Here is a 14,249-nt window from a genome sequence, read left to right as displayed (position 1 = left end):
TATGCAAATTAAGTTTCGCATTGCTGTTCGCAATATGAATGGAAAATTGCAACACCGTTTTGGTAATACCAAACGAGAATTCTAATAATATAACCTATAAATTTTTGACTTTATTTCTGCTTTCAGGACTAAGAGACTTCTCTTAGCGGTGTTACGGGGATAAGCACGTTATGATACGATTTCACCTTTGATGCCTAAATAATTATTACTTAACAAGATATTCCGCTTCCTTTTAGGGATGAATATTAAATTTTGATTTGGAACTTTTGAAAGTCAAGTTCTTACTGAAAATTCTATTTTTATGAATCATTACAAAAAAATTGTTACAAAACAACGAAAGCGGCTTCATAAATTTACGTATCTATTCTAGAAATTGGTATATTCAGAAAAATGCAGTTTGTTGAGTTAACTATTAAAATTTTGGTAATGACGGAACGCGTCCTATGAAAAAAAATGCTTCTTTAATTTCAAAACGTGTATTTAACTCGAGAGTAAATAAACGTAAAGATAAATATGCAACTTAAGTTTAGCATAGCTGTTCGCTTCATGAATGCAAAATTGCAACACCCTTTTGGCAATACAAACAGAAATGCTAATAACATAACTTCAAAATTTTTGGCCCAATTTACGTTTTCGATCCAAATAGCCGTCTCTTATCGTATGAGGATCGCGGAAATAAAGCACCTTAAGCAAATTTATAGACGTTTACGAATAAATGATTATTTAATCACACATTCCGTTTTTACATTCTGACTGTTAGACAGATTTTGAAAACTCTGAATATAGCTGCTAATATAAGTTAGTATAAATTTTGGACGCTGTGACTTACAAACGATGAACGCCGTACTTTATACATTCTGATTTATAACCAACGCGCGGAGTTGTGTTTCATACGCTCGATCCAGTGCTGTCGCGGCGATAGTTTGATTACAAATATATTTTTCTTTTGGACTACATCAACATAATATAACATTTTGGAGACCACAAATGTGTGGTCCTGTGTTTGAAAAATTAAAAATTGCATCGAGTATTTTTATTTGAAGTAATATAGTAATCAGTGTTGGGGACAGATACTTTTAAAAGTATCTAGATACAGATACAGATATATGGAAGATAAAAGTATCTAGATACAGATTGTTTTCGACTTTTTCGAAATGTATCTAGATACAAGATACAAGAAAACAGATACTTTTTGAAACTTTGGCGAATAAAATAACTGAAAACTTTTTATGTATTTTTTTATGTATTGTTTAATGAATTTTTTAAAATTAACAACATTTCAAAAGTATTATCACCTAAATTATTTCTTCGTGGTGTCAGAATTTGGTTTCCAGTACTAAACACCCGTTCCACAGGTGCAGAAGAAGGGATTGTGGTATTAAATTTAAAAAATAAACATTTTACAGTTGCATAGTTATGCAAGACTGAAAAATCTTTTCTTTTTTCCTGCAAATAGGCCATCGCTTCGCTATTCGCCAAATTTTGTACCGCTTCCTCGGATACGTAATTGCGAATAATATGATTCTTACATTCAATCTTTTGAATATGAAATTATGAACCATGCAGATGATATATATTAATTAATGACACTGATGACAGTAATTTATTGTAGACACTACTGTTTCCGTCGGATATTATTTTGCCATAAATTAGACCATACATACATAATTTCCTAAACCCTTCTAAAACAACGTCCACTTCCATAGCAGTAGAAGTGCCTTTATAATGTTTAGAACATGTGAAATTTATTTTTAAACTCTCATTGATTGATGTGTCGCAAATTGTCCAATATTTATTACGTACGCTTAAAAAGAATATGTTTTTTTGTTTTTATTCCCACACTGTCCAAATTGTGTTTGAGTATATCTAATAATTATCTCCAGCATTAAAATTATTATTTCAAAAGAATACCGGAAATGATTATTCTGTGCTGAAGGTCTGTTGGCGGCAACCTGTCATAAATTATTATTCTTCAATATCGGCTTACGATGTTTTTATGACCATGTCCGGTATTCGTCTATCCCGGTGCCGCAGGTATATACATTTTATGAAGCATTGCTGGTTCCGTTTAAGGCAAAATAAGTACAATTTCTTAGAAAGGTATTTAAATCCCTTATAGGATCAAAGGCTGCCTGGCAGGCAGAAATCGCCAGAGTGCAACTTTAAATTTTCAGATTTTTGTTGAAACTCATTTTATTTTAATCTCGTTTCACGATTTCTGAGAATATATCACGAATCACGATAAATTATTCTACGGAAGGTTGTAAAAATATTAATTTTATTGCCCAAGATAATTAATTACATTTAAACATAATCGGCACATTCTAGGGCAAAACGAACCTGCCAAGCCCGCCTCGCGTTAGGTCCAACAATGAAAAAGTGAAGAAATGACACATGTGGCAACAGGAAAAGGTGCTACATTTGTCCGAAAAATAAAGATATAAAACAGTAACAAATATGCAATTTATGCGAGAGAAATGTATGTATTGAACATTCGATTAGTCGATTACAAACTAATTTGTGCTAATTGAAAACATTAATCATTATGTAACACGCAATTATTATTTTCTAAAAATAATAACATACCTTAAACACATATTTTCACTATTAAAATTACTCTTATTTTTAATAACACAAATACAAACAGCGGGCCTACCGGACCCGGGTTGCTCAGGTACACAGCAGGGGCGGCTGGTCAGGGGCGGCAGGGTCGGCCACGCCGTACCAGTCATTTTAAAATACTTAGTAAGCGTTGAAATTAGAAAATAAAAAAAGAAATAAAGTTTGAATGTACGTTAGGATAGATCATATATATTAAAAATATATTTTATTATGTTGTAGGTACAAAATAAAGCATTTGTTGCTAATTTTAAATGCTGATAAACACGCTTTGCCGGCGAGATTTCGGCAAGCCGTACCCAGGAATGCATTATGCTCGATGTTTCGACTTCGTAGCAGCTTACGGTTTCATCGTTCTCTTTGTCTAGTACACTGTAGTAGACAAAGACCTGGCGGAACGTATGTTGTGCCAGGTCCGGCGAAATCCTCCTTCGCCGTACCCAGCAACGCGAATTTAGTTTTTAAAACGCTTAATATTTAAGATAGCTAACCAAATTACAAGACAATAACGGCTTCGATGTTCTTCAGTGCATACTATTTTTTTTTAAATAATAATTGTCGATTTAATACATTTTTCTGTGTATGAATAATAAACGAAAAAAATTACATTAAATTATCTAAAATTTTATTTTTCGTACATAACTTAGCTACACCATAAATGCGCTTTTTCTGTATTTTTAGCATCTAAGCGTTTTCAGATATTTCAGAAACGAATTTAAAGTTTTAAATCATTTTAATTTTTCAATTATTCAATTAATTTATTTGACAATTTGTCATATACATTAAAAATAAATAAATGTAAATGAAGATAGTTAACAGTTGGTACTTTTATTATTACTTTTTTTATATTTTTTAACTGCATGTCATTATTTAATTATTATTATTTAATTGTGGATGTCCGGGGTCGGCAAGCCGTATAGCCGCCGGTCGACGCGGAACTCAGTAAAAATAATGTTTTCGGTGGTTCTCAATTAATGATAAAGCAGAACAAGTAGAATTAAGGATTAATAGTATTTGGAATCAAACTGACATTGTCAATTTCCTATAAAAAATTATTTTAACAGGTCGAAACATTTGAGATGTTTTGTACATCCTGGCACGTAAAATGTCAGTGGTTAATGAGTAGCAGCCATACATTACGAAAATATATAACACCAAGGTGTAGACTCAAAATATTTGGCCGACCCGAAATTTTGACCCACCAGCCGCCACTGGTACACAGATAAAGTACATTGCCCCGACAAGGGTAAAACGCAGTGAATAGTGAATTGCGGTTTATGGTTTTTAAAATATCTTCTTACGATGGCTTAGATTTATTACCCCTCAGGATTATATTTAAAGATGTATAAGTACTGAAGGCTACCATGTAGGAAATGATGGTATTTAAAATATGAAAATTTCCGTGACAGAACACTATTAGTGTACCTCTTACCTCTACTTTTGTTTATGTGACCAAAATCACCAACATGAAGTATCAAAAATTACTACTAGTAGTATAACTCAACTAATAATTACTGAAAAAAAAAGTGAAATAAAAAAATGTATCTGTATCTGCGCCACTAATTTTGTATCTAGATACAGATATTTAGTGCTTAAATTCGATTGTATCTAGATACAGATACTAGATACCCAAAAATGTATCTAGATACTTTATTTAGATACAAGTATCTAGATACTGCCCAACACTGATAGTAATATAGAAGTAGTTTTTTAACAAGCTGTAAACACTCCTAGCGACGCACTGGCTACGACCTTGTGGACCAGATCAAAGCGTCCCCGCTACTCGCCGTAAAACACACATTGCTTCAACTGGGGAATTGCATCCGTAAGATACTTTTCCGCCTAGTGTTTATAACATAAATGATGACTGCCATCCTTCACGAATGACGAAGGTCGTAGTTTAACAGCGAATTGAACTCTGTCTTTTGTAATAATAATTTTAGTTCTGGTAATAAAAAATTTGTAAATTTTGAGAGTTGTAGTTTCAATTAAGAATTGCTTATATATGCTGGTTGAAAAGACTATAAAATTAATCAGTTTATTTGAATGAGCAAACCAAAAATGGATTTCCCCATCTTATCGAAAATTTGAAAATGCTGTACCGTTTCGGTTATTTTTGAACCGCGCATACCCAAACAGATGCACGTGTCTTTGAGACAATGTTGATGACGTTATCAGAAAATTTTCTTTTAACAAAATTTGCATGAAATCTGCTCTTACTATTTTTTTTATCTGTACATTAACAGATCATTTATGTTTTTTTTTATTTATCAGGATATAAAAACCAAAAAATAAAATTTTAAAATTCTGCGATTGACTGAATTGTTATACATCGGGTAAGGAAGATCTGTACAATACCACGGACAATTTGGGTTAATGGTAAATGCTAAATTACAAATTTGAAGTTGATACCTTAATGTAAATTTCAATTCACAGTTTATTCCAAAAAATATATTACAAAATTACGGCACCAGGTGTTAAAATTTACGTATGTATTCTACAAATTGGTTAAATGAGAAATATTCATTTTGCTCCACGATGAAAATTTTGGTCGGGGCAAAGCACGCTATATATTGAAATAAATGTTTCTCTAAATTCTCATGTGTTTAATTCGAAACTTAATAAACAGAAATATGCAACTTAAGTTTTCCATTGTTTGTCGCAACACGAATGTCAAATTGCAACACCGTTTTGGCAATACCAAAAGAAAATTTTAATAACATAACCTCCAAATTTTTGACTTTATTTCTGCTTTCGGGCCTAAGAGACTTCTCTTAGAGGCGTTTCGGGGACAAGCACGTAATGATACGGTTGCTTTTTTGAAGCGTAAATTATTACATAGCAAAATATCGCGCTTCTTTTTAGGGATGAATATTAAATTTTGCCTTTGCTGTTAACATCTTATCGTAAATTTCAACTTGAGGGTTTATAACAAAAAAGGTATTTCAAAACACAAAGGCTTTACAAATTTACGTATCCATTCCACAAATTGGTATATTGAGGAAAATTTAGTTTGTGTAGGTAACCATTAAAATTTTGTTGATGACGAATCACCAGGGTGCCCAGATCAGTTGTCACAGCAATCGCCAATAGAGGGACTCGAAAGCCGCCAAAATCGCCAACCCAAAACCATATATTAAATATAGGGACTATAGCCCCTAGAAATACCAGAGATATAGAGAAATACATAGTACCGTTATCCATTGTTGTACGAGTGGAGCAAACGGAGTTGGTAACGCAAAAAATTTCCCTGGTTTAGAACCAAATTGTGTCAGCAGAGAGTTGACAGCGCGTAAACCGTTGTTGTCACGTGGTCTTGGCGTGGTCTTTTTGTTTAAAGTCAATTAATTGTCAATTAATATAACTAATAATTATTAAATAAGATTTTATTGATTAAATTTTATATTTTATTCATATTAAAAATCCATATTTTGTACATAAACTACAAACTTTAAATCCAACATAAAACCATTTTAAATTTCGCGATCTGTCAAATGGTGTTAATAACTTTTGTTTTTGTTAAGTTTCCGCCAGGTTTGCTCCACGGTGACGATACTATGTGTTTTCTAGAGGCTATAATAGGGACTTTGCCAACAAAATATATTGTTGAAATCTAATGAAAGCACTTATCCTTTTTTTAATATTTATTTTAATTAAAAAATGCATTGACCCTTTCAGTGTGATGAACTGACGAGTGATGACTAATGACTGACGAGCGACTGTGAGGGGATGAGAGTGAGAGTGATAGTTGATTGTTGACTTTTTCGATTTTTTTCATTACTTAACTGTACACAAAAATGGAAAAATAATAGAGTCCCCAAAATTCGCCAAAATCGCCAACTGGCGCCGACATTAAAAAACAGCGCTAATCTTGGGCGCCAAGTCGCCAAAATGGCGATAAATCGCCAAATCTGGGCACCCTGCGAATCACGCTTAATGGAAATAATTGCTTCTTTAAATTCAAAACGTGTATTTATCTCGAGAGTAAATAATCGGAGTTATGCAGCTTAAGTTATGTATTGCTTTCCGCAATTCCAATGCAAAATTGCAACACCGTTTTGGCAATACCAAACGAGAATTCTAATAACATAACCTCCAAATTTTTTTATCTTATCTACGTTTTCGACCCTAAGAGCTGTCTCTTAGGCGGGTTGCGAGGATAAAGTACCTTAAGCAAATATAAAGATGTTTATGAATTAATGATTTTTTAATTACACATTCCGTTTTGACATTCCGACCGTTAGATAAAAGTCTAAATTTAGTTCTTTATAAATTTGGAAGATGTGACTTACAAACGATGAACGCCGTACTTTGTACAATCCGAACGTCATGATTTATTTATAAATGCTGGCCGCGGTCCTTCATGAATGACTAAGATCATAGTTTAATAGCGATGGACGGCGCAATCCTTTATTCTGAACTCTGTATTTTGTACTGAGCGACTAACGCCATAATTTTAGTTCTCGTAATAAAAAACTGATAAATTTTGAAAGTTGTATTTTAAACTAAGAATTGCTAATATATGAGGCTTGAAAAGATGAAAGAATTAATCAGTTTATTTTAAATAGTAACTCAAGAATGGTTTTCCCCGTCTTAAGTAGTAATGTAATGATGGATCACAAGTATAAACTCATCATATTTTGCATATCTTAGACATTTATTCGTAAAAATTTTGACATGACGTCATCAATTTCTTGAGGAGATAGAGATATATTTTGATTAAAAATTTACCATGCTGCAATACCTTCAAAATATCTGCACGATTTCAAGGCATTCGGTTTTGCAGTTGTTGATTTCATCAATAAACTAAATTGAGTCATTCATTATTTTTTTTGCATCACCCTGTATCAGCAAATTGAAAAAATAATAATGCAAATGCAGTAATTTCAAAAGTGTGCGGTACACTTTTAAAATTATTGAACTATATGTAGGAGAGAAAATTTGGAGAAAACATGTTTTTTATGTGTGTGTGTGTGTGAGGGCGTTACATTATTTTTTTACCATTTATCTACATTATCAAACGTCAGATTTTGATATAACATAAATTATAAATTCACTTTTAAGTCATTGCAAAGTGTTTAATTACATCTCACGAACACATAAATCACATTTTTAATGATAATATTCTATACTAACATAAATAGAACAAATTAGAAAATAGTAGTAATTGACTATTTAATTACTATTTTGGTAACAGTAATGCAGGTGGCTGCTTGGCTGGAAGTCGTATGTGCCAACAAACGCTCAGTTGAAAACGAAATAGTAATTTTGTAATAATCAAATTAAAAACAAATAAATTTTATATTCCGTTACATTTGAGCCAGAAGGGCTTGAGCAGCATATCCGTCTTGTTTGTTAGCGCCGCTGACGATGTGTTGCGACTCGAAACTCAAGGTTGAACTTGCGCTAATCGCCCGACGAGTAAGATGACCAATTTTGCAAGGTCAGGAGACGTGCCAAGAAATTCCCACAGACTGACTGTTCCATGCGTCAAGCGTCATTCCATATCGGAGACTGCACGGAGTGTTCGGAATCCGTTGTAAAAAGGGAGCAGCGAATAAAGCATTTGTTAAGACGCTGTGTTTTTCTAAATTTGGGGAAAAACAAGCTAGTAGTATAAACAGTCTCTGCACAAGTTCAGACATAGTAAAATATTATACAAGACGATAAACAATCTTAATCTAGTCGTGAAAAATAATCCACTCATGGCTATTGCCACTCGTGAATTAACACTTTTCACTCATAGATAAAGAATTTGTTTATCGTCTTGTATAATACACAACTATTAGTCAGCTGTTTTGAGGCGATAAACTTATTCAAATCAAAGAAGTGTCTAACTGACATTCTTCCGATGTATAAACACAAACATTTTTAACACCGCGCATGATGTTGAAATACTCGTATTGCAGTTGGTAATGTGTTGTAAATGTATTTTATTTTATTTTGTACCAAATTTTAAAAATATTCCAAAGCGACTGTAGCAATACCTACTTTCAATACGCCGCGCTGGCAAAAGAAAACGCTGGCTCGTCCGGTTCTTTATCATAATTGTGTTTATAATGTATTAAAGAATTTTTAATGTAATACTTTCAATTATGCAATTTAAAAATTGGTAAAAAGAGTTTAGACAGTAAATACAAAATGTTGTCCTCAATTCTCAAAATTGTTGATTTTTAAAGTTAAAATTACATATTAGAAATAATTTATGAATAAATAATAAAACTTCGGTTACTTACATCACAGAAAATTTTATTATGTTGATCATCTTATGAAAATAGTAGATTTTTTTGGAGATTCTTTTATTATAAACATGATCATGAATGTGAAATGACTTAATTAAAAGAAACATTTAAAAACTGATTAATGCTATAAAAGTTATCCTCAATTCTCAATCTTGTTTATTTTTAAAGTTAAAATTACATATTAGAAATTATTTTGGAATGCTTCTTTAATTTCAAAACGTGCAGTTAACTTGAGAGTAAGTGAACGTAAAATCTGCAACTCAAGTTTCGCATTACAGTTTGTAACATGAATGCAAAATTGCAACACATTTTTGGTAATACCAAACGAGAATTCTAATAACATAACCTCCAAATTTTTGACTTTATCTCTGCTTTCGGGCCTAAGAGACTTCACTTAGAGGCGTTTCGGGGATAAACACGTTATGATACGATTTTATCTTTGATGCATAAATGATCATTACATAACATAATATTCCGCTTCCTTTTAGGAATGAATATTAAATTTTGCTTTGGAAGTCAAGTTCTTACTGAAAATTTAATTTTTAAGATTCATTACAAAAATTTGTCACAAAACAACGAAAACGGTGTCTTAAATTTACGCATCCATTCTAGAAAGTGGTAGGATATTCAGAAAAATTCATTTTGTTGAGTTAACTATTAAAATTTTTGTAATGACGGAACATGTCATATGGAAAAAAATGCTTCTTTAATTTCAAAACGTGCAGTAAACTTGAGAATAAGTGAACGTAAAATCTGCAATTTAAGTTTCGTATTAGAGTTTGTAACATGAATGCAAAATTGCAACACCTTTTCGGTAATACCAAACAAGAATATTAATAACATAACCTTCAAATTTTTTACTTTATCTCTGCTTTCGGGCCTAAGAGACTTCTCTTAGCGTTGTTACGGGGATAAGCACGTCATGATACGCTTTCGTCTTTGACGCATAAATAATTAATACTTAACAAAATACATATTCCGCTTTCTTTTAGGGATGAATATCTTAGATCATATAATAAATAGATACCACCATGCCGTGTTCTTTCCCTAGCAGAGCCTGTGACGACATCCTCCTGTCACACATCTCTCTCGTGCATGGAGGGATTACAATGAAGCTATCCTTGCCTGATCACTATTTGAATTTTGCGCGCCTAAATTTTAGGAAGTATGTCTGAACTAACTTCGTACGAAAGATGTTGACAGCTTGATTTTATAAATAATTCACAGTAGATAATGAAAGGAATAGTAAATTATTGGGCAGCAATTGTGATCCTTTATGATTACATCACTTAAAATAGGATCTTTGTTCTAAATTCTAAAATTGTTTTCTGTACAACAACTCGAAAGAGAGGTTAGAAGAAACATCTGTCAAAAGCGATTTGTTGTGCTGGTGCGGTACAAGGATAGAAGTGAAATAGACATATACAGATGAAATGCATCTAACAAAGATGAAGATGTGGTGATCACACAAGGATAGCATTATACTACTCTTCTTGACGTAGAAAACGACAACAGATAGCTTCATGTCTAGTCACAGCTTTCAGTTTGAGTATTGGTATCTATTTATTATATGATCTAAGATGAATATTCAATTTTACTTTGGAAGTCATGTTCTTACTGAAAATTTTATTTTTAGGATTCATCACAAAAAATTTGTTACAAAACAACGAAAGCGGCTTCTAAAATTAACGTATCTATACTAGAAATTTGTATATTCAGAAAAATTCAGTTTGTTGAGTGAACTATAAAAATTTTGGTAATGACGAAACACGTCATATGGAAAAAAATGCTTCTTTAATTTCAAAACGTGCAGTTTACTTGAGAATAAGTGAACGTAAAATCTGTAACTCAAGTTTCGCATTACAGTTTGTAACAAGAATGGAAAATTGCAACACCTTTTTGGTAATACCAAACGAGAATTCTACTAACATAACCTCCAAATTTTTGACTTTATCTCTGCCTTCGGGCCTAAGAGACCTCTCTTAGAGGCGTTTCGGGGATAAGCACGTCATGATACGATTTTATCTTTGATGCATAAATGATTATTACATAACAAAATATTCCGCTTCCTTTTAGGAATGAATATTATATTTTGCTTTGGAAGTCAAGTTCTTACTGAAAATTTCATTTTTATGATTCATTACAAAAATTTGTCACAAAACAACGAAAACAGTGTCTTAAATTTACGCATCCATTCTAGAAAGTGGTAGGATATTCAGAAAAATTCATTTTGTTGAGTTAACTATTAAAATTTTGGTAATGACGGAACATGTCATATGGAAAAAATACTTCTTTAATTTCAAAACGTGCAGTTAACTTGAGAATAAGTGAACGTAAAATCTGCAATTTAAGTTTCGTATTACAGTTTGTAACATGAGTGCGAAATTGCAACACCTTTTTGGTAATACCAAACAAGAATACTGATAACATAACCTCCAAATTTTTGACTTTATCTCTCCTTTCGGGCCTAAGAGACTTCTCTTAGCGTTGTTACGGGGATAAGCACGCTATGATACGATTCCATCTTTGACGCATAAATAATTAATACTTAACAAAATACATATTCCGCTTTCTTTTAGGGATGAGTATTCAATTCTGCTTTGGAAGTCATGTTCTTACTGAAAATTTTATTTTTATGATTCATCACAAAAAATTTGTTACAAAACAACCAAAATGGCTTCTAAAATTAACGTATCTATTCTAGAAATTTGTATATTCAGAAAAATTCAGTTTGTTGAGTGAACTATAAAAATTTTGGTAATGACGAAACACGTCATATGGAAAAAAATGCTTCTTTAATTTCAAAACGTGCAGTTTACTTGAGAATAAGTGAACGTAAAATCTGTAACTTAAGTTTCGCATTACAGTTTGTAACAAGAATGGAAAATTGCAACACCTTTTTGGTAATACCAAACGAGAATTCTACTAACATAACCTCCAAATTTTTGACTTTATCTCTGCCTTCGGGCCTAAGAGACTTCTCTTAGAGGCGTTTCAGGGATAAGCACGTCATGATACGGTTCCATTTTTGATGTGTAAATTATTACTTAACAAAATATCGCGCTTCTTTGAGCGACTAACGTTATAATTGTAGTTCAGGTACTAAAAAATTGTAAATTTTGACAGTCCTCTTTTCAATTAAGAATTGCTTTTATATAGTGATTGAAAAGATTAAAAAATTAATCAGTTTATTTGAATAAGCAAACCAAAAATATTTTCTCCATCAAATTGAAAATTTGAAAATTCTGTACAGTTTCTGTTATTGTTGAAAAACGCATACCCAAACATATGCACGTGTCTTATTAGCGACGGTTTTGATGACGTCATCAGAAAATTTTCTTGTAGCAAAATTTGCATGAAACCTACTCTTACTATTTTTTTATCTGTACATTAACAGATCGTTCATGTTTTTTTTTATTTATCAATATATAAAAATTAAAAATAAAATTTTAAAATTCTGCAATTGACTGAATGGGGTAAGGAAGATCTGTACAACACCACTGACAATTTGGGTTAGTGGTAAAAGCTAAATTACAAATTTGAAGTTAATACCTTATGTAAAATTTAACATAGTCAAATCCGGTAGCTTCGAAGATTATCTGTCTAAGAAAAATTCATATATTTTTTTAAACAATTCAAGGCGGATTCATAAACTACACGTGCAGGAGTATGTTATTTCATGAAACTTAATCAACATATATTATGTCAAATTTTGGTGTGACGTCATCACAGCATTGGTGGCGATGATTGGACAAAATGGTTAGCGTTTTACCATCTACACGATATGTATAACATATGTGCAAAATTTGAGAAACATCGGTTCGGTAGTTTCGAAGATTATCTGTCTAACATCAATTCATAATTTTTTTTTTCTGAAACAAATCAAGACGGATTCATACACTAGACGTGCTGGAGTATGTTATTTCATAAAATTTAACCAACATATATTAAGTAAATTTTTGGTGTGACGTCATCACCGCGTTGATGGAGATGGTTACACAAAATTTGATTATCGTTTTACCATCTACATCATATGTATAACATATGTGCAAAATTTGACAAATATCGGTCCGGTAGTTTCGAAGATTATCTGTCTAACAAAAATTTATGAACTGTATTTTTTTTCTAAACACTCGGAGGTCTGAGGTAAAAATTGAAGACGGATTCATAAACTACACGTGAGGGGTATCTTATTCCATAAAGTTTAACCAACATGTGTGAACTAAAATTTGGGTGTGACGTCATCACACGGTGGGGATGGTTAGACAAGGTTTGATTAGGGTTTCACCATCTACACGATATACGATATGCGTAAACTTTGATAAAAATCGGTACAGTGGTAAAAAAATTGACATCGACGACAGACGACACCAGACACGTAACCAAGGGGAGGCCACCCCTGCAAAACCCTGTGCCACCCCTGGTGCCCCCTTAAATTAATTTTAAATTTTAAAAGTAAAGAAAATTCGAAATTTCAGGTCAGAAGTAAATTTTATCTGTGAGTAGTCTTATGTTCTTATCTTGTAATATAACTCTCTGAGTAATGCGATACTGCTGTGAACAGTTTTGTCGATAACTTTTTTAAGCAATTAGCCGGTACAACTGATATGCCTTTTACACACTATGCAGTATTGGCACGCAGACTTTAAATGCATTCTCATGGTGTTGGTCAATTTCAACTATTTGCACCCCATTAAATTTATATACTGGTTGTGATTCAAGTAAAATATTGATTTATAATAATGAACACTTTTTTTAAAGGCCCCCTTATTTGAAATTAGTGCCCGGCTGGGCCCCTCCAAAATAAAGGGCTGGTTACGTGTCTGGACGACACATTAGAGACGACAGACGACAGACGACAGACAAAAGACGACAGAAGACAGACGACAGACAGACGGAAATGAGACACCTATGTATTCGTATTGTAGAGGTCATGAAACGTCGAGAAACTATAAAATTGGCCATTCGTCCGATGGATCCGATTACAATACTTCTTTGGCTCACTCTCGGGAAGTAAAAATTGAAAAAACGAAATCTCTCGACAATCTCAATTTCAAGCCCGATTGTCATACAAACAAAAAAGGTTAAACTATGTTACCTCAAATCTAAATCATCTATCTGATATCGTAACCAAATTATTTCTCTCATCAGGCGTTCGTTTTCTCTTTAGTTAATTTGTCTCTACTTTCCGTTGTCTACCCACATTTCATCACCCTGCCTTTGCAGCGCTTATTTAGTGCGTTTTATTACTTTGAATATTTTTAAAAATACGAGATAATTGACAGTCCAGATTTTTTTGGTGAAAACACCATAAAACATAGGGTCGCCCAGATGGGCGGCATGACGCATAAAATTTAGTGCGTTTTATACCTTTCAAGATTTCTAACA

The sequence above is a fragment of the Zophobas morio genome, unplaced genomic scaffold (genome assembly GCF_036711695.1).
Source record: "Zophobas morio isolate AGI-343-1 ecotype UQ-CSIRO unplaced genomic scaffold, CSIRO_AGI_Zmor_V1 ptg000090l, whole genome shotgun sequence".
Classification (NCBI taxonomy): domain Eukaryota; kingdom Metazoa; phylum Arthropoda; class Insecta; order Coleoptera; family Tenebrionidae; genus Zophobas; species Zophobas morio.
The sequence above is the reverse complement of the archived record's forward strand: the minus strand, read 5'-3'. Positions refer to the sequence as shown.